This window comes from Cervus elaphus, chromosome 6 (genome assembly GCF_910594005.1).
Source record: "Cervus elaphus chromosome 6, mCerEla1.1, whole genome shotgun sequence".
In the NCBI taxonomy this organism is placed as follows: Eukaryota; Metazoa; Chordata; class Mammalia; order Artiodactyla; family Cervidae; genus Cervus; species Cervus elaphus.
The window spans coordinates 47,498,645-47,518,983 of NC_057820.1; positions in this window are offsets into that span (position 1 = coordinate 47,498,645).

A 20,339-nucleotide genomic window follows, 5' to 3' on the forward strand; every position below is an offset into this window, starting at 1 on the left:
GTGTGTGTGAGCACCACATCACTTTACTTCTTTGGTTTTCCAACTTCCCTCTCAGACAGTGCCAATTCAGTCTCTCACTTGACTGGTCAGTGGTGTCGTCCTTCACTGAGGATGGCCACGGTCTCTGAGGAGAGGCTCAACAGAAAGACTGAGGTCTCCAAGTGCCAGCCAAACTAGCTGAGGACTGCGGGGTCCACAGCAGATGGGCTAGTTGGTACCTGGCATGAAGCTGTACTGCTGAAACCCCACCTGGAGTCTCCTAACCAAGCCGCAGGGCCTGGTATAAAGCTGTATGTGCCAAGAGGCAGGAGACCCTATTTTTCACACACTGGCATTGTCCCCTCAAAAGGGTCACCTTTTTCTAATTGGCCCCCAAAGACTTGAATAAATCTAGCCGGCTTTCTGGGTGTGATTCAGTCAGGCTGCTGAGCAGGGGGAGTGGAGGCTTTCCTGAGGAAGTGACTGGACACATGAATAATGAAGGCGAAGGTGAAAATCAAGGTCATTCAGTCATGTCAACTCTTTGGGACCCCATGGGCTGTAGCCCGCCAGCCATGTCCATGGAATTCTCCAGGCAAGAATACTAGAGTGGGTTGCCATTCCCTTGTCTAGGGGATCTTCCCGACCCAGGGATTGAACCTGGGTCTCCAGTGAGCAGTAGATAAACTAAGCTGGGGGGAAGAATTTTTTCAGACATAAGCCTGTGCACTGACCTTGTCTTGATGGCTATCTGGTCCCTGACTCCAATCACTTCTGAAGCCTAAGAGGTCCCCTACACTTCCAAGGGATTGCTGTCCTGACCATACATTCCCTCTTTGCAATTCAGGTTAGGTTTCTGTCACTTGCAATCAGGAGAGTTCTGACTCAGAGCCAAGCTGGACCACCTCTCCTTCCCCCCAAGTCCAGCGGGCCCCCTCGCCCTGCCAGGCCCTGCCCTCCCGTCTGGAGAACCTCCACTCTGTGTGGCCGCCTCACCTTCAGAGCAGGAGCTCTGTCTTCGATGATCTAGCGCTGTCTCCAGTACGTAACTAGAAACTCAATAAATATCTCATCCATCAAGGGTTGTTTAATCTGCTGGTGATCTTTGTTTCCACTAGGACTAAAAGATGTGGTGAAGAATTAGAGGACACAGTGGCTTTTCTGTACCTTTGTCATCACCCACCAAGTTCATCCATGGTTTCTACTGCCTCTGAGCATACAGCCTCCAGTTTATACTTATACTGATAGAAAGCTCTGATTTGTCTGTTTGAGTTTGGCTATGGGGAGCCAGTGGGGTTCATTTCACAAGGAAGAATCAGCGGTCTTTATTCTGTCTCTGCACGCTTCATGTCAGTGGGCCACCTTTAAGATGAAGCACATTCCAGATATGACAGTCTATGCATGTGTGAATGCTAAGTTGCTCAGTCGTGTCCGACTCTTTGTGGCCTTATGGAACTGTGGCCCACCAGGCTCCTCTGTTCGTGGGATTTCCCAGGCAAGAATACTAGAGTGGGTCACCATACCCTCCTCCAGAGGATCTTCCCAGCCCAGGGATCGAACCCACATGTATTACATCTCCTGCATTGGCAGGTGGATTCTTTACCAGTGGGTCACCAGGGAGACCCCTGAAAGTCTGTAGTCGGATGTTAAAGATGGTTTTCACTCTGTGCTTAATATCTGCTAGAGCCCTGTCTAGAAGTGTCAGGAAACTTCAATTCCTCTGTGGTTTTATGAGCCAGGAACAGTCTGCTTTCCCGTTGGTCTTTGTTTTATTCTCAAACTAAGGGCAGTCATTCTTCCTTCCCTTCCAACCCCAGGGCCTGAACCATTTCAGCTTCATGGTATAGCCCATGCCACCACTGCTGCTGTTAGCTTCGTTGTTGTGGTTCTTTTCTAAATCTGGTATTTGAGGCTTTTTGAGATTCATGTCTCCTTTTAATAAGCCAAACTCTAATGCTTGAATGCACTCTGTTCTACAGAGACTGGTGAATGAGCCAACATTAGGAATAAGAATCAGAGAATTCGATTGCTTTTCTTCACTGTTTCAAGACTCAAGGGTTGAGGAACAGCGCTTCATCTTAAAGGTGGCCCACTGACATGAAGCGTGCAGAGACAGAATAAAGATCGCTGATTCTTCCTTGTGAAATGTCGTGTTAGGTGGTCTCCGTCCTGCTGTTGTTTCATACCTCGGAACCAGATTTTGGCACACAGGAATCAGTATACATCATCCTATTCTTGAATCTGAACCTTTGGTCTAGAAAAGCAGTTTTAAATCTTTTTTTTTTTTTTTGCCATAATACACCTGAAAAATATGTTCCCATCAGCAACTTGTTCCCACAAACTTATTAACATCAGGAGTAAGGCAATATTATACCATAGATTTGTATATATGCAGGTGGCCCTGTTTTCCATTCAAGAAAGCACATCAGAACACAAGGGAGTGAAGTTTATGTTAGTATAAACTTTTAATCAAATTAATTAATTTTTTTAGAAGAATATGGCCTACAGATTGGGGAGATATTTTTGATTCACATATCTAACAAGAGTTGGTATACAGAATATATTTTTTTAATGCTTAAAATTCAAAAACACAGTCACCCAAATTTTAAAATGGGCAAAGGATTTAACTAGACATTTTTCCAAAAAAGATACACAAATGACCAACAAGCAAATGAAAAGATGCTCCACATCATTAGTCATTAGGGAAATGCAAATCAAAGCCACAATGAGATACCACTTTGTATCCACTAGGATAGCTATAATAAAAATTAAAAAAAAGAAGAAATAAGTAAAAATGTGGAAGAGGATGTGGGGAAACTGGGGCTCTCGTCTTTTTCTGGTGGGGATATAAAATGGTTCAGTCATTGCAGGAAATAGTTTGGCAGTTCCTCAAAAATCTAAACACAGAATTATCATTAAAAAATAATAAAGTTAGTTGTTCAGTTGTGTCTGACTCTTTGTGACCCCATGGACTGTAGCTCGCCAGGCTCTTCTGTCCATGGGGATTCTCCAGGCAAGAATACTGGAGTAGGTAGCCATTCCCTTTTCCAGAGGATCTTCCCAACCCAGTGATCAAACCCCGGTCTCCTGCATTGCGGGCAGATACTTTACCAGAGAAGCCCCAAGAATTGTCATATGACCCAGCAATTCTACTCCTAGGTATATACCTAAAACAAGGGTCGGGGAGTAACTGCTTAATGGGTACAGGATTTTACTGTTGAATGATAAAAATGTTTTAGAACTAGATAGAGGTGGTGGTTGTATCTCATTGTGAATGAACTAAATGCCACTGAATTGTTCACTCTAAAATGTTTAATTTGATATTATGATAATTTCACCTCAATAGAAAGCATAATGAAGCATTCAGATTTAGGCATTTTATTTTTACTAATAAGAACCTAGTGACACAGCTAAAGCTGTGAAGACACTGTAATCTGAAGTGCTCTACCATGACCGTATCACTTCTATTTCTCTTTCCTTTAATTCTCAGCTGAGTGCTCATCACTGTGTACATAAAGATGCATGGATTTTTTAGTAGGTGTGTTGTATTTGTAGGCATACAAGTCATGGTGCTTCCTTTTCTATCAGTCAGCTTATTTGGAATGGGGACATAACTCTTGATTTCTTTAGTTCAATTGTGTGTGCATGCTCAGTCATACTGAATATGACCCAGGGATCGAACCCAGGTCTCCTGCTTGGCAGGCAGATTTTTTTTTTTTACCACTGAGCCATCTGGGAAGCCCTTAGTTCAGTTATCAATCCTGTTTAACCAAGTCTTAAAGATGCCTATAAGTTGTGTTTCCTTCCCCTTGTTAACATCTTAAGCCCACTTTATCACCATGCCACTGTACTAGTGTTTCTCAAAAGTGAAAACTGTGGATCACTAGCATCAGAATCACCTGGCCCCAAATCCAGTCCTACTTAATCACACTATCTAGGGGGTGACCTCAGGAATGTGCATTTTTACTCTAAGTACCACTGCCATATGCTTTTTGTGTGTAGATACGGGGACATTGAGCTTCCCAAGTGGCTCAGTGGGTAAAGAAGTTGGCTGCCAATGCAGGAACCACAGGAGATGTGGGTTTGATCCCTGGGTCATGAATATCCCCTAGAGGAGGAAATGGCAACCCACCCCAGCATTCTTGCTGGGATAATCCCCATGGACAGAGGGACCTGGGGGAGGGGGGGGGGGGCGGGCTACGGTCCACAGAGTCAAAAAGAGCTGGACACAACTGAGTGACTAAGGATGCAGGTACTTGGGCTATTAGTTTTAGTCTTGATTTACTTTTAATAATTAATTTACTAATTCATTCAACCGAACATATTGAGTGCCCATTAGGGCACTATGTGAGATACTGTAGTGAGAAATGGAAACCATGATTTGCACAAAACCAAAACAAAACCCCACAAACAAACAAAAACCCTGTATTGTGATTCACAAAATTGATTAACTGTGCCAGACTGTAGTGTGCGACACAAAGTATCTAAACTCAAATTATTTTAACACCTGCTCATTCAGAATCGTGTATCCCAAGATCAGACCTATGATGGGATTAGTGTCCTTATAGCCATATGAGGATACAGTGAGAAGTCAGCAAGCCCAGCAGAGGCCCTCACCAAGAACCAAATCTACTAGCATCTTGAGCTTGGATATCCCAGCCTCCCGATGGGTGAGAAATAAGTGTCTGCTGCTTAAGCCAGACATTTTGCTATGGCAGCCTGAGCAGACTAAAGACAGGAAGTGGAGGTCTCACTGCATTCCTTCCTGAATCAGCCTCAACACCTCATTGCAGCCACAGTCATTTTTACCTGCACCTGGACTCTCCCTCAACATCATGCTCTAAGGTGGCTCGCAAGGCTGGTGCCTGGATTTCTTAGCACTGAGGATCCCCAGCTGCTTCTCCTCACTTTTTCCCTCTGCCACCCTCCGCACATATTTTCCCCATCATAGTCCAAAGTGGCTCGTTAGCTTTCACCTCCCACTCCTGGGCACCCCCTCCCTCTAAGGACACTGCCTGGAAGTCTCACACACTCTCTCCTCTTAGATCCTGTTATCGAGAACTCAGACGCACGGTTGTTCCTCTCTGCAAGGGAGGTTGGGAAATATAGCCATTTTTTCCCTCACTGTCCATGTGCCCAGCTAAAATTTGGAGGTTCTTACAAAGGATGGAGGAGAAGAAATATCAGAAGCCAACTAGCAGGCTCTGCCACAGTGGTGTATCTCCATTGTCATTTGTATCACCAGGAAATCTGTTACTAACAAAGTACTCAAGATTACGAATGAATTATTAGTATTTCTAAAACAGGATAGATGCAGGGTCACCTCTTTGTTAACACTTACTCTCTCTCCCTCATATTTTGATAAGTTTTCTTGAGAGGTAGTGTTAAATTCCACAGTAGGGAATTGAGTAAAACACAATCTTATCGATGTCTCGGTCTGCTGTGAATCACTGCTGCTAATAGTTATGGCATGTTTTAGTTGTTCCAAACCTTTGTGGTTTTGTCAGATGTGAATATATTAATGAGAAGTGTCATGCATTTATCTTAATGGCAATCATCTTGGCTCTCGTGAAGGGAAAAAGGTTAAGAAATCTTACACCAAATGAGCTCTGAAGTGCTAATCAGTTCTAAAACATCGTGATTCAGGGCATATAAATTCTCTTGTGCATGGACCACTTGAAATAGAATCACGTAGGAAGCTTGTTAACAATACAGATTCTTAGGCTCACCGCATACTGATAGAATAAAAGTCGAGGGGAGTGAGGCCCAGAAATGTGCCAATTGCACAAATTCTCCAGGTGATTCTTAGGAGCACAAAAGTTTTAGTGCATTTCCTGGGCCTCTGAGAAAAACTCTGGCTAATACTTTTTATCATCTGTCATGAATTAACTCGGCTGCATCTAGCTGCCAGGCTGAAACATGCACAGCTTGAGTCAGAGGCTACTTGCTTCTAGAGCAGGGGTCCCCAGCCTCCAGGATCTAATGCTTGATGATCTGAGGTAGAGCTGATGTGACAATAATAAAGGGCACAATAAATGAAATGCACTTAAATCATCCCAAAACCATCCCCAGCATGGTCTGTGGGAAAACTTGTCTTCCACAGACTGGTCCCTAGTGCCAAAACGTTTGGAGATATCTGCTCCAGAGGATGATCAGTAATGGATTTTACTAGCTGTTCCTCACAACAGCATGATGTTGAACTGCTATGGTCTGCAGCATCACTGACACTGCTGTTCTTTGCAGCTCGGAGTTTCGGTGGAAAATTACATACACCTCTTGATTAGGGTAAACATGTTGAGTATACTCACTTGCTACCCTCCCCACCCTGTCTGTATTGGCATGGTATCACAAAATGTAATATACAAGGTTATAGTCTGCAGACTGTAGGAGATTTTTTTCTGTTTTTAGCTTTTGTACATATACTGATGTATTTGGGGGCTAATAGATCTATCTTAGCAGACAGAAGAACTTACGCTACTGATGCTAGGGCATCCACAGTATATGGGAAAAGAGGAACTGAAGGTCTGTTTTGTGCTCAAGGTTCGTTACATGCTTCTGATACACACGAGCTTACTTAATTCTCCTTAACAGTCCTGTGCGATAAAGCATCTCACTTTATTTTCATTTTCCAGAGTGACTAAGTAACTTGTTTAAGTTCACCCAGAAAGTGAAAGAGGCTAAATTTTTATACTTTTCCCAACCCAAGTTTAATTAGCAAAATAGGGAGATAAAAGGGTGGGGAGGAGGGTATATGGCTCTTGAGTCAGCAGGTTTCCATTACAGCGTCGCCTTCCAAATTTTTGTATGAGCATCCCATCAGTAAATATGTCTGGGTGCCTCTCCCATCTCTGTGTGTTTTTTAAATAAATATCCACATTAGAAACCAGTTTGCTTTTCAAACTCTCATGGGTATCAGAATCACCTAGAGAACTTGTTCAAGCACAGCTCATGGGATCCCCGAGAGGGGCAGAGATTCAGTAGGTTTGAGATGAGACTCAAGGATCTGAACTTCTAGCAGGTTCCCAGGGGACTGGAAGAGACCCTGATGCCAGGAAAGATTGAGGGCAGGAGGAGAAGGGGGCGACAGAGGATGAGATGGTTGGATGGCATCACCGACTCAATGGACATGAGTTTGAGCAAGCTCCAGACGATAGTAAAGGACAGGGAAGCCTGGTGTGCTGCAGCCCATGGGGTCGCAAAGAGTCGGACACGACTTAGCAACTGAACAGCAACAACCCAGGGTACAGCGACGCTGCCTGTGATGAACCTCGTTTTCAATAGCATTGCTATAAGCATAACACCCAAATCGAGATTCTAAAACACTAAAATACAGTGGAATAAAATAGTAATTCTAGGGACTTCCCTGGTGGTCCAGTGATTTAGAATCTGCCTTTCAATGCAAGGGACTCGGTTTTGATCCCTGGTCAGAGAACTAAGATCCCACATGCAACTAAGAGCAAAAAGGCTGAGCACCACAAGGACAGCCCACATACCACAACTGGAGTCCGTGCACCTCAGCGAGAGATTCTGCACAATGCAAATAAGATCCTGCATGCTTCAACTGAGACCCAACACATTCAAACACATAAATATTTTTTTAAATAGTAATTCTAGTATTTTTCCTGCACCCCAGGAGTGAAAGAACTCATTTTGGAAACCACTACACTAAACTGAGCCACAGTAGCTTTCCCTGGCAGAGAGGTAAGCTTGGTGGCACTTTCATAAATCACAGAAATTTCCCAAGCCTCAGACACTGTGGATAAAGGAGATGATAAAGGGACACATCAGATGGGCACAGCTCAGGGTCTCACTAATACTCCCCGGTAGCACTCCAGCTGTCTGCCTTTCATTTCCAGCTAACCACTCCTATCATCTTTCCTCTGCTTTAATTTGTTTCCCTTTGTGATAACAGCCACCATTGCTTTTAGGTGATGCAATCTAGCACTCCTGTTGTTCCTTTTATGGAAATTCTAGCCACTGCAAGTACATGTGGTACTTGATATCCACAAAGCAAAAATGTTCTGAGTGAAGGATGCTTTGATTGAACTTTAATTTTGCTGTTACTTTGAAGTCCTGAGCTACTGGGATGCAATATTCTGTTCCGCATGGTTACATTCAGAAGCACTTGGAAGGGAATTTTCCCCTGTTTACATCTGATGTAGATTTCCAAAGTGCTTTTGTAGATTTCATTAGTGGTTTTGCTGCTTGGTAAAATATAGGACAGGTTCTATTCAGTAAAGAAAACAAATTTCAGTACTTTGGAAGAGGAGCGATGAGGTATTTGCAAAGACTTGGTTCATGAATTTAAATCTAAAGGCTACTACAGCAATAAGCTATCAAAGTCATAGAAGCCATAGCAATAGGCTATTATAGCAATATAATTATACTATAAGTTAGATAATGTTACATAATTAATAATATAAAATAATACTGGATAATATAGCAATAGGCTCTGCTATAGTAAGAAAAAAGAGGGTTAGTATGGCCATTGCTTCACTGGAAAAGGCAAAGAAGCATCTTTTGGCATTTTGAGATAAAGAAAAGTGAAAGCATAACTTATTAGTAAAGACAAAGTGCCTTCGACCAGAGAAAACCCCAGAATTTCCCATGATCAAATCTGAGCAATAGAGCAAATGTCATGTACTGGGTGGTGCTTTTCAAAAAAATCATTTGTACTGTACAGGAAAAGTACTGTGAAGTGTGCTTGGACTTTTGTTAACTAATGTCTCAATTTAAAGCCAGATTCCAAAGGACTGATTTTTATTGGTCAGTGAAATGACTCCTCCTTATTCCCTCGCCCTACAGCTGTTTATTTCCTGACTAGTTTCTTACCCCCAACTAAATGGCACTTCTTTCCTGGGTGGAGCCCCTTGCTTGCTCAGAACTCAACGCAATGGGACCGGCAGCCTAGGCTAAGAGCAGCATCTGACGCCACAACAAGTATCCTGACCCCCAATTCTTACAGAAAGTACTCCCCCTTTTCCCTCAACCCTCATCTCATTTCTGCTTCAGGAAGAAAATAGGTCACGTGGGAAAAGAGAGCGCATGCACCATCAGAAATGCAGGCACTTAAGGTAACATGCTTGGGTCCTCAAATGTCCTGAATTCCCCCAATATACTTGAAAAGCTCAGAAGCCAAAAAGAGGAAGAAGAAGGGTTGTATATTATGTTCATCAGAAAATACGTATTTGAGCCCAGCAAGGTCTCCAGCAGTACAGGTATACTGGCCTTGGAATCAGCAGTCGTGGGTAATGTTGCACCTTCCCCATCTCTTAGACATGCCCTTCTGGTCAAATCAACTCAATTAGCTTGAGGATTAGTTTCCTCATCTAGAAAATGCAAAGAAAAGCTCCTGAAATCTAACTGTGGCAGATTAAAGACACTCACATAACTTTTTTATACCTTTACTATTGAAAGTGTGGTCCTGGTCCCCTATCCTTGAATTTAGCAACTACCTTGGTGAGTAGGATATGGCAAAAGTGACTAGTCTATCCAAGCCTACATCTTAGTCTTATGGAAGCTTCCATTTTCTATCCCCTGGGATACTCGCTTAGGAGCCCTGAGCCACCATATATAAAGTTCACCTAGTCGACATAGAGAGGACAGCTAAGAGACTCAGATGAGTCCTCCTCTCCAGCCTTCCTCATCAAGATACAGTCAGATGGGTAAAGCCAGCCAGGAATCTCTGGTCCAGCCCAGTTACCATCCATATGCCAGCAAGCGACTCAGTGCCACAGGGGACAGAAGGATTGTCCAGCCAAGTTCTGGCTAAGTTTCTAACCCAGTATGAAAAATTAATAAACCTCAATTAAAGTGGGGCTGCTCTGCTGGCTCAGACCATAAAGAATCTGCCTGCCATGATGTGAGTTCGATCCCTGGGTTGGGAAGATCCCCTGGAGTAGGGAATGGCAAGCCACTCCAGTATTCTTGCCTGGGAAGTCCCATGGACAGAGAAGCTTTGCAGGCTACAGTCCATGGAGTGGCAAAGAGTCAGACAGAACTGAGCAACTAAGGCACTCACACAGTTAAAGCGAGGAGACCAGAGGGGTGCTCTCATGCCCTGTGATAATAGCAGAGACCCACAGGAAGAAGAAAGACTCCTCTTCTTTCCTGGCAAGACTCAGCCTTGGAGTGTTTACTATAGCACTCCCAACTTCCTTTTCTCATCTATACAAGGGGTCTCCTTCCCTTGCCATGGGGGGACTTCCATGTGGCTTGTCGTGGTCACAGACCCTAAATTGCAATTGTCTGCTGATCCAGAATAAACCTATCTCTGCTGGAGAAATATCTGGCAGTCTATTTGTTTTATGTCAATACCACAAAATCATGAGACATAGTTTATTATACAATAATATATTATTAGGACATCAGCTAAAAAAGGTGACTGCTATAATCAAAAAGAAATTGCAGGTGCAAAAGGATTTGCAGACTAGAAAGCAACATGTTTTGTCAATAGTATATAAAAGAACACAGTCTCTGAACACAGGTGTTTACAATGATTAATTTTTTGACATTTGCCATTCCTGTTGAGGGATGTAAAGTCAATTGCCACCAGGTATCTGTGGTAGAAATGAAGAGAAATACATTCAGCTCCTAGTTCTTTATTTTGATGGGAGCCAGGGCTTTGTGAGTAAGGGATATTAAGGCTATTTCCAGCTGGGAAAAGAATATGCCATCAGGCTTTTATTTATTTCAGTAAGGAATTTAGGGGAGTGATTTCTTTTCCTATGACTTATTCACCATAGAGTATTTTGAAGCAATGATCTCAATTAACCAGAGTATTCAAAGAAAATGGTATTCTAATTAACTGAAAATTTCATCAATGCTTCTCCTTGATCTTTCTTAAATGCTATAATAACTTTGTCTTAGTATGTTGTTTGGAAAGTCTAAACTCTTGAAAAAATCATGAAAAGTTAATTTATTAAAAAGCTTGTAAGTTGAGTGTTTCAATAGAGTACATTTTCCCATTGAAATAAAACTATAAATGATAAGATTCCAAGACTCAGAGGCAACAGAGTTCCAAATGTGCTACCAGGTCAGTTCAGTTCAGTCGCTCAGTCGGGTCCGACTCTTTGCGACCCCATGAATCGCAGCACGCCAGGCCTCCCTGTCCATCACCAACTCCCGGAGTTTACTCAAACTCATGCCCATCAAGTCGGTGATGCAATCCAGCCATCTCATCCTCTGTCGTCCCCTTCTCCTCCTGCCCCCAATCCCTCCAAACATCAGGGTCTTTTCCAATCAGCCAACTCTTCACATGAGGTGGCCAAAGTACTGGAGTTTCAGCTTCAGCATCAGTCCTTCCAGTGAACACCCAGGACTGATCTCTTTTAGGATGGACTGGTTGGATCTCCTTGCAGTCCAAGGGACTCTCAAGAGTCTTCTCCAACACCACAGTTCAAAAGCATCAATTTCTCGGTGCTCAGCTTTCTTCACAGTCCAACTCTCACATCCATACATGACCACTGGAAAAACCATAGCCTTGACCAGACGGACCTTTGTTGGCAAAGTAATGTCTCTGCTTTTTAATATGCTATCTAGGTTGGTCATAACTTTCCTTCCAAGGAGTAAGCATCTTTTAATTTCAAGGCTGCAGTCACCATCTGCAGTGATTTTGGATCCCAAAAAAATTAAGTCTGACACTGTTTCCACTGTCTCCTCATCTATTTCCCATGAAGTGATGGGACCAGATGCCATGATCTTAGTTTTCTGAATGTTGAGCTCTAAGCCAACTTTTTCACTCTCCTCTTTCACTTTCATCAAGAGGCTTTTTAGTTCCTCTTCACTTTCTGCCATAAGGGTGGTGTCATCCGCATGTCTGAGGGTATTGATATTTCTCCTGGCAATCTTGATTCCAGCTTGTGCTTCTTCCAGCCCAGGGTTTCTCAGGCTTTGGCGTAGTCAATAAAGCAGAAATATATGTTTTTCTGGAACTCTCTTGCTTTTTCGATGATCCAGTGGATATTGGCAATTTGATCTCTGGTTCCTCTGCCTTTTCTAAAACCAGCTTGAACATCTGGAAGTTCACGGTTCACGTATTGCTGAAGCCTGGCTTGGAGATTTTTGAGCATTACTTTACTAGCGTGTGAGATGAGTGCAATTGTGCGGTAGTTTGAACATTCTTTCGGATTGCCTTTCTTTGGGATTGGAATGAAAACTGACCTTTTCCAGTTCTGTGGCCACTGCTGAGTTTTCCAAATTTGCTGGCATACTGATTGCAGCACTTTTACAGCATCATCTTTCAGGATTTGAAATAGCTCAACTGGAATTCCATCACCCCCACTAGCTTTGTCCGTAGTGATGCTTTCTAAGGCCCAATTGACTTCACATTCCAGGATGTCTGGCTCTAGGTCAGTGATCACACCATTGTGATTATCTGGGTCGTGAAGATCTTTTTTGTACAGTTCTTCTGTGTATTCTTGCCACCTCTTCTTAATATCCTCTGCTTCTGTTGGGTCCATACCATTTCTGTCCTTTATCGAACCCATCTTTGCCTGAAAATTTCCCTTGGTATCTCTAATTTTCTTGAAGAGATCTCTAGTCTTTCCCATTCTATTGTTTTCCTCTATTTCCTTGCATTGATCGCTGAGGAAGGCTTTCTTATCTCTCCTGGCTATTCTTTGGAACTGTGCATTCAAATGGGAATATCTTTCCTTTTCTCCTTTGCTTTTTGCTTCTTTTCACAGCTATTTGTAAGGCCTCCTCAGATAACCATTTTGCCTTTTTGCATTTCTTTTCCATGGGGATGGTCTTGATCCCTGTCTCCTGTACAATGTCACGAATCTCCGTCCATAGTTCATCAGGCTCTCTGTCTATCAGATCTAGTCCCTTACATCTATTTCTCACTTCCACTGTATAGTCATAAGGGATTTGATTTAGGTCGTACCTGAATGGTCTAGTGGTTTTCCCTACTTTCTTCAGTTTAAGTCTGAATTTGAAACAAGGAGTTCATGATCTGAGCCACAGTCAGCTCCTGGTCTTGTTTTTGCTGACTGTATAGAGCTTCTCCATCTTTGGCTGCAAAGAATATAATCAATCTGATTTCGGTGTTGACCATCTGGTGATGTCCATGTGTAGAGTCTTCTCTTGTGTTGTTAGAAGAGGGTGTTTGCATTCTCTTGGCAAAACTCTATTAGCCTTTGCCCTGCTTCATTCTGTACTCCAAGGCCAAACTTGCCTGTTACTCCAGGTGTTTCTTGACTTCCTACTTTTGCATTCCAGTCCCCTATAATGAAAAGGACATCTTTTTTGGGTGTTAGTTCTAAAAGGTCTTGTAGGTCTTCATAGAACTGTTCACCTTCAGCTTCTTCAGCATTACTAGTCGAGGCATAGACTTGGATTACCGTGATATTGAATGGTTTGCCTTGGAAACGAACAGAGATCATTCTGTCGTTTTTGGGATTGCATCCAAGTACTGCATTTCGGACTCTTTTGTTGACCATGATGGCTACTCCATTTCTTCTAAGGGATTCCTGCCCACAGTAGTAGATATAATGGTCATCTGAGTTAAATTCACCCATTCCAGTCCATTTTAGTTAGCTGATTCCTAGAATGCCAACATTCACTCTTGCCATCTCGTTTGACCACTTCCAATTTGCCTTGATTCATGGACCTAACATCCCAGGTTCCTATGCAATATTGCTCTTTACAGCATCGGACCTTGCTTCTGTCACCAGTCACATCCACAACTGGGTATTGTTTTTGCTTTGACTCTATCCCTTCATTCTTTCTGGAGTTATTTCTCCACTGGTCTCCAGTAGCATATTGGGCACCTACCGACCTGGGGAGTTCCTCTTTCAGTATCCTATCATTTTGCCTTTTCATACTGTTCATGGGGTCCCCAAGGCAAGAATACTGAAGTGGTTTGCCATTCCCTTCTCCAGTGGACCACATTCTGTCAGACCTCTCCACCATGACCTGTCCATCTTGGGTGGCCCCACACGGCATGGCTTACTTTCATTGAGTTAGACAAGGCTGTGGTCCTGTGATCAGATTGGCTAGTTTTCTGTGATTATGGTTTTAGTGTGTCTGCCCTCTGATGCCCTCTCGCAACACCTACCATCTTACTTGGGTTTCTCTTACCTTGGACGTGGGGTATCTCTTCACGGCTGCTCCAGCAAAGCAGCCACTGCTCCTTACCTTGAATGAGGGGTATCTTCTCACAGCTGTCCCTCCTGACCTTGAACGTGGAGTAGCTCCTCTCAGCCCTCCTGCGCCCCACGGCATAATTGTACATTTTAAAGTTTTTTAAAATTTCTACAACCAATTCTATGCTGTGAACTTTTTTTTAAGCCTCGTAACATGCACTCAGCCTGATCAAACCCTTTTCAGTAAGATCTAGGGAGCCCCCTGGATGTCAGACCCCAAGTAGGATGGCAGTTTCTCAAGGGCGGAGGCTGTGTCCCGGCTCCCTGTGCTCAGCACAGAGCACAGACCTCAAAAGCTTGCTGTCATCCCTGAAGCAACTCAGCACAGTGCCTAAGGTGTGCCTCAAGTCAGAGACCTGGCTTTCATTCTGCCCTACCTCTTGCTAGTATCAACGTTGGGCAAAAGTCAGCATCTCTAAGCCTCAGTTCTTCAACATTAACCTGAGAATCGAGTGTGCCTACCACATGGAGCTCCTGCAAAATTTCAGTGGGGGACTTCCATGGCAGTCCAGTGGCTTAGACTCTGCCCTTCCACTGCAGGGAGCTTGGGTTCAATCCCTGGTCAGGGAACTAAGATCCCACATGCCGCATGGTGTGGGGGAAAAAAAAAATTCAGTGGGACATTTCATGTAAAGACTTGTCATGTCTGGTACATAGTCAGGGCTCAAAATGTGGCAGTAATCATTATTACTATTATTGAACACAGACTCATCCCAGGTGTGGCTCCCAGAGCATCCACTGCCCATTTCAGCAGTTCTGGGGAGTGGTGGGAGGAAGGAGGATCTGCAAAGGGTATTTGTGACAATTTCTATTTATATTTCTTTTTCCCCCAAATATTGGAGATCAATTAAGTTTTATTTATATTTAACATATGGGTTCATTGTAGTACATGTATGGAAGTTATAAGTAAATATATTGAGAGTATATGCTCATTTTATTTTTTTTTTACTTATAGGGCTGCATACATCAAAATATTTGTAAAGTTTTGGCCTAATTCTTCAGAAAAGTGACTGTATCTGAAGCCAGGCAGACATGGACACTTGCCTCAAGGAAGGAGCCCAGCTGTGAGCAGAGGGAACTGAACGTTCTTGGCCACAAGTGAGATCTTGAGTCTCTATCCTCCAGCCTCCAACAAAGACAAGGTCCTGCTTTCTTAAGGGAATGACCTTGGAGGAGTAGATGAGTAAAGGATAGTAAGAGAGGAAGGGAAGAATTCTAACAGACAACCAGCCAGCCAGGCAAAGCATCAGTGATGAAATTAGCCAGCAAATGGGTTTGGACTACCTTTGCTCAGAGTGTCTCAACAAGATGGTGGGGTAGGGTGGGGGGCAGGGGTGTCAAGCAGAGTTTCCATGGTGTTGCTGAGAGCTGGATGAATAGAGTGAAAGGAAGAAATGAGGTCCAAAAAGTGGTTGGGAAGGGAATCTCCTCCATCAGTGATACAGGCCCTATTCTGGTGCCTGGGGGGAGGGGAAAGGAAGGAGAAACAGAGATGCAGGTGGAAGGTCAGGAATGTCCCTGTAGGGTGGTGAGTCCAGGATTGGGTCACCATCTGTGATTAGAGATGTGTGGCAGACAGATAGACAGACATAACTCAATTTGGTGTATCAGTTTTTATGGTGTATAAGCATGGACTGTCCATCAGATACTCATTATATAAATACCCTGGATATATTCCCCCTCTCAATCCCAAATTTTATAGGAGGCAATATTGTATGGAACACACAGTGCTGAACCAGGGAGTCAAGAAAACTGTGTTCTTGTTTCAGCTTTTCTGTTATTTAGCTATGTCCTTGTGTAGGCACCTAGCTTCTGAATTCATTTTGTCATCTGAAAAGAAAGAGAACTAATTTACATGATCTCTAGGTTCCCTTCCAGCCCTGTGATCATGAATTTCAGGATTCTGAAAGGGGCATATTCTCTTAGGAATTGCCTCTTATGCCTACACATTGAGTGCAGAGAAAAGTTATAGTCTATTAAGGTTGTCTGGTTATTTGTGTTATCAATCAATGTTTGACTAGGTGGTTCCCCTTCTAGATTCTTCTTTAATGTCTTTACTCTGAACTAACTTGACTGTGTTACTGCTCCTATTAGCTACTCACATAATGAAAGTAGCTCAAGGCATTAACTCAGAGTTCCTTGGTACTGATTAAAATGTTCTAACTGAAAGAGAGAGAAAGGGAGAGAGAGATTGCATTATTAGTTCATAAGAAGCTATGGCTAAAATAATCGGATGCTTCCCAAATACACAAAAATTGAAATAACTACTGATCCAGCTCTATAAAATAAGATAAATTCACCACTCTACAATACAGCAGATCAGCACTTTTCTTTTTTCTTGTCTCTTCCATTATCCTCAGAATCCATTTGATCATTTAAAAAGTGTACTAGAATTCAAAAACAAAATGAGAAAATCAGTTGGAGAGAAAGCAGGGGGGAAAGGAGAGCCTGGTCTCCAGAGTGGAGGAGACATTGGCTGTTAAGAATATGTCCACTGTAAAGTAGGGGGAGAGATTTGGGTGTTTCCCTTCCCCCCATGGGACTCTATCCTCTTCAATCTATAGACTGTATAGTCACTGTATTATCAGACCTGTTCTTTTGGTCACTTAATGATGCTATAACAAATTACAATGGACTGAGTGACTTAAAAAACATGTTTCTCACAGTTCTGCAGACTGGGAAGTACAAAGTCAAGGTGCCAGCAGATCCAGTGTATAGTGACAGCCTCATTCTGGTTTTGCAGGTGGCTTTCTTCTTGTATCCTCACATGGTGGAGGCAAGAGAGAGAGAACACTCCTTTGTCTCTTATGAGGGCACTAATTCCTTTCATGCAGGCTCCACCTTCATAACCTTATGACCTCTTAAAGACTTCACCTTCTAATACCATGACATTGGGGGTAATGATTTCAACATATGAATTGGGAAGACAAAAGCACTCAATCCATTGTCCCTGTTCCCTTAAGGGCTTATTCAAGAAACAAATATATTCTCATCTTAAATTTAAAAGGAATCTGGCGGGGGGGGGGGTGGGAAAACATTTGTTGTCTTGCTTGCAAGCTCGTTTTTAAAAAGAAAAAAAATCTAGGTGGAAAATTGCCAGAAATGTTAGAAAATGTTTACAGAGATACCCTTAGAGATTTTATGTTATTGCAAAAAAAAACAAATTAGGGGGAAAAAAAAACCAGAAAACTTTAGTGTTTTACTCTACTAGGAAACAGTGCAAACATAAAGAATCTGTATACCTTCTCTACCCAGTAAGCTGAATGTGAAGAAGAACTAGGTCTATAGATTTCTGCAGAAACCCTAAAAGTAAGAACTAAAAACACATTGTATTTTGCTGGATTGACAGATTATACCCATTTACCAATCATTTCAAGTGCATTCACATTACCAAAGTCGCCAAAGCAGTGTCCTGAGTCCGAGGATGGCAACCTTCCCTCTCCATCCCCACCCCAGTTTACAACCAGCATCAGCCTCCTACTCCAAGGCGTCTTCTCAGAAGGGCTCAGTCATCAGAGAAACTGTGGTTAGCCACATCCTCACCCCAGTCAAAACATGAGGGCCTTTATTTTACCCCAGGATTCAGCAACAGCAAGCATCTGTAAGGCTGAGCTAGTTAGAGGTGCTCTGAATTTCTGGACTTGCATTGAAATAAGCATCATCAGGTTAAGGGGGATCACATGCCATCAGGGCTCCGTGAACTTTTTGTTACAACCAGTGGAAGATGTACACTGCTCAAAGCACACTCTGGTGTGAAGGTACAAAGAGATGATTACACACGTGTCTGTTTAAATGGAGAACAAGGATAGTATCTTTGCAAATATCAAGCAGATGTGCTGGAACTTTCCCCTTATCCTTATTCCCTGGAAGCCTTCCACTGGTGAACCTGAGTGCCTTCAGACCTACCTTCCAGCTCTTCAGATATTTGTCTGTTCTGATGTTAAAGAGAAATGATGTTTTCTGATGTTCACTGAATTCTTCATTTCAGTGTATTTTTGTAGAGTATTTTTATAGCTTTTTTGAGAGGCCTAGAACTTTTCTTTTTTTTTCCAAATGGGCTGTGTCACTCTGGATAGTTTTGCAAAAGTATAGTTTTCCTGCTGGAATGTTCAAACTTAGCTTTTAGGCCCTTGAACACAGGAAGCACAGTTGCTTTGTGGTCTATATCTGATAAATCCCATACTTCAGTTCAGTTCAGTCACTCAGTCATGTCTGACTCTTTGCAACCCCAAAGACTACAGCACGCCAGGCTTCCCTGTCCATCACCGACTCCCAGAGCTTCCACAAACTCATGTCCATTGAGTCGGATGCCATCCAACCATCTCATCCTCTGTTGTCCCCTTCTCCTCCTGCCCCCAATCCCTCCCAGCATCAGGGTCTTTTCAAATGAGTCAGTTCTTCGCATCAGATGGCCAAAGTTATTGGAGCTTCAGCTTCAGCATCAGTCCTTCCAATGATATTCAGGACTGATTTCCTTTAGGATTGACTTGTTTGATCTCCTTGCAGTCCAAGGGAGTCTGAAGAGTCTTCTCCAACATCACAGTTCAAAATCATCAGTTCTTCAGTGCTCAGCTTTCTTTATGGTCCAACTCTCACATCCATACATGACCACTGGAAAAACCATAGCTTTGACTATATGAACCTTTGTTGGCAAAGTAACGTCTCTGCCTTTTAATATGCTATCTAGGTTGGTCATAGCTTTTCTTTCAAGGACCAAGCATCTTTTAATTTCATGGCTGCAGTCACCATCTGCAGTAATTTGTGAGCCCAAGAAAATAAAGTCTGTCACTGTTTCCATTGTTTCCCCATCTATTTGCCATGAAGTGATGGGACTGGATGCCATGATCTTAGTTTTTTGAATGTTGAGTTTTAAGCCAACTTTTTCACTCCTCTTTCACTTTCATCAAGAGGCTCTTTAGTTCCTCTTCGCTTTCCACCATAAGGGTGGTGTCATCTGCGTATCTGAGGTTATTGATATTTCTCCTGGCAATCTTGATCGCAGCTTGTGCTTCATCCAGTAGCTAGAATCCACATCAGTAAGTCTGTTTCCCTTTGCCTGTTATTTCTGCTGATCATGGATTATGGTATCTTATCTTCTATGTGCTCTGTCATCTTTGATTGTGTACTAGACATTGTATATGAAAAAATTATTTATAGAAATCATTTGAGATGTGTTATCATCCTCATAAGAGGATTGTTCATTGTATTTTACTTTACTTTATTTACTTGTTTTGTCAGGTGTCAAGGGGCATGAGCCATCAAGAATCAGCTTCATCTCAGTTCAGAGTTTGAGATTTTGTGGGGCCAGCAAAATCAGGGACTTTCAAACTTTAATGTGAACACATATCACCTATGGATCTTGTTAAAGTGAAAAGTCTTACTTAGTAGAATTGGGACAAGCCTCAGGAAGCCACAATTGAAAAAAAAAAAAAGAAACAACCCAAGTCATGTCAGTGGGATAGTTAATTTTACATGTCAACTGGCCACAGGGTATCCAAATTAAATATAATTTCTGGGTATGTCTTTGAGCATTTTCTGAATGAGATTAGCATTTGAATCCATGGGCACAGTAAACTGCCCTCTCCAGTGTAGGTGGGCATCATCCTATCAGTTGAGGGCCTACACAGACCAAAAGGTGGAGGCAGGAGGAATTCACCCTTTTTTCTTCCTTCCTGATTACTTGAGCTGGGACACCAACCTTTTCAAGCCCTCAGCACTCCTGGTTTTCAGACATTCAGACTCAGTCTGGAATCTAACCATTGTTAGATGATTTTGCACAGCTCCAGGCTAACTGTAGGCTAAAACTCTGAGTACCTTTCAGACAGACTAGGCTGAGCTATGATGTTTGGTAGGTTAGATTATTAAATACAGTTTTGATTTACATGGGTTTTTTGGGACATAACCCTATCATAAGTTGAAGAAGACCTAAGCGCAGATGGCTTTAACACAACAGTTATTATCTGTCAGGGACTTAGGAGCAGCTAAGCCAGGTGGCTGGACTTGGGTTTCTCATGAGTTACAGTCAAGATGTGAACAGGGGTTGAAATACAATTTGAAGGTTAGCTGGGGCTGGAGGTGGAAGGTGACTCATTCCCATGGCTGTTGGCAAGAGACCTTGATCCCTCCCCACCTTTCTACCAGGCTGCTCATAACATGGCACCTGGCTCCTCCCAGATCCAAGAGGTTGAGACTAAGGTAGAAGAAGCCACAGTC